The sequence below is a fragment of the Barbus barbus genome, assembly GCF_936440315.1.
Source record: "Barbus barbus genome assembly, chromosome: 44".
NCBI classification, from domain to species: domain Eukaryota; kingdom Metazoa; phylum Chordata; class Actinopteri; order Cypriniformes; family Cyprinidae; genus Barbus; species Barbus barbus.
In genome coordinates, this window is record NC_136722.1 from 4,965,030 (window position 1) to 4,967,395 (window position 2,366).

Below are 2,366 nucleotides of genomic sequence, written 5' to 3' on the forward strand. Positions count from 1 at the left end.
TATCAACAAGACCAGATGAAACGTCAAGCAACTTGTCCTTTGAAAATCATATTTCCCATGTTACAAAAACAGCATTCTTCCATCTTAGAAACATTGCCAAGCTTCGAAACATGCTACCTGTTTCTGATGCAGAAATGCTAGTTCATGCATTCATGACCTCTAGACTGGACTATTGTATTGCACTGCTAGGTGGTTGTCCTGCATCTTCAATAAACAAGCTACAGATAGTCCAAAATGCAGCGGCTAGAGTTCTTACCAGGTTAAGAAAATATGATCATATTACCCCAATTTTACAGTTGCTGCACTGGCTACCTATTCAGTTCCGTATCATTTACAAAATATTATTACTTGCCTATAAGGCCCTAAATGGTTTAGCTCCTGCGTACCTAACTTGTCTTCTACCAAGCTACAATCCAACCCGCTCCCTAAGGTCGCAAAACTCTGGACTTTTGGTAGTACCTAGGATAGCAAAGTCCACTAAAGGAGGTAGAGCTTTTTCACATTTGGCTCCCAAACTCTGGAATAGCCTTCCTGATAACGTTCGGGGTTCAGACACACTCTCTCTGTTTAAATCTAGATTAAAGACACATCTCTTTAGCCAAGCATTCACATAATGCATCTTATAATCTTGTACTGCAGTTATATCTGATCAAATGTAAATTTATTATTATTCTTTAGCTTGGGTTGAACAAAACATTTTTGCTTAGATTGAACAGCAGCTACGCTAATGTCTCTATTTGTTTCTCTGTAACTAGGAATGACAGAAGCTTCAGTCTGGATCCAACCCTTAAATGATCTGAGATGACCGAACACCAGAGAAAGATGATACCAACCCCTCAGAGGACTTCGCAGGATGCCAATGCTCAGACAACATACAGAATTACCAAATTTTGCCATAAGTCAAACATATTAAGGTTCTGCAATTTATAAATATATTGTGGAAACTTAAATTCCTGTAGAGCTGCTTTGCAACGATTTGTATCGTAAAAAGCGCTATACAAATAAACTTGAATTGAATTGTATTTAAATGTCTGAAACATAAAATATGCATTATGCGGATAAAAACACTGCATAGTTGTGATAATATGACAATCACAGTGCACGTCTCTCTCTGGCTCAGCGCCAGTCAACACGCGAAACCAGTTTGAATTTGGCAGTTATGCGACGTCACCAAATGTGCTAAATCCTATATGTGTGACCATACTCCCTGGGGCACGGAAAAAAAATCCCATATGTGGGACCGTACCGCTCAAAAGGTTAATCAAAGTATAGACTGCCAGAGCCTTTCGAACCATGCTCTCAGACAAAGGGTCATAAAACCACCCAATATTCCCAGCTTCCCACTTGGAAATTCAGCCTTTCTCATTTTCAAGCCCATCCTGAAAGGTGTGACTCTTCCCTGACTTTAAAGGGCTCACGCACAGGTCCATCCCTCTCTTCTGCTAAATCTTCCGATTGCTGCCCGTATGGTTGGACTCATGGAGCGCCTGAGCCGGTGCGAGCGTGCCCGGCAGGCCCCAACATAGAGCCATGTGCGGTTTCCCCAGCCTGGGGAGATGGCTCTTGACTACAGAGAGTCAGACTAATACCACTGGGAGTTCATCTTCACTCAACCCTGGAATTCAACATCATGGAAATGCCCTCGCTCAGATATTTCTCTCTCTCCGCTCCCGGCAGTCTCTGCATCTTCATCTCTGGATTGCGGCTTGCAGTTCCACTGCGGCCCACAGGGCCAGCAGGCTCCATTTTACACCCAGCCATGTGCTTACTTAGGAGAGAGGACTCTCTCAACCCCAACAGGACTATACAAGGGAACCCGAGGGACTATAAAATATAACTGATCATTAGAACGTAGATTGTAGCATATCTTTGATTTAGAAAAGCTCAGAGAAATAAAATGGAGTTAGCCCACAAACAGACTAATAAATAAAACAATACCAATTAAAACTTTGAGTATACAACGATGATAACTCAGCCTTCTCATATAAAGTACAATGATGTTTTTGATGACTACAACCAATAATTAAAGGGAAGATCAATAAAAGGGGAAGTCGTGGCCTAATGGTTAGAGAGTCGGACTCGTAATCCAAAAGTTGCGGGTTCGAGTCTCGGGCCGGCAGGGATTGTAGGTGGGGGGAGTGAATGTCCAGCGCTCTCTCCACCCTCAATACCACGACTGAGGTGCCCTTGAGCAAGGCACCGAACCCCCAACTGCTCCCCGGGCTCCGCAGCATAAATGGCTGCCCACTGCTCCAGGTTTGTGTGTGTTCACTGCTGTGTGTGTGCACGTTGGATGGGTTAAATGCAGAGCACGAATTCTGAGTATGGGTCACCATACTTGGCAGTAGGTCACTTCACTTCATTTT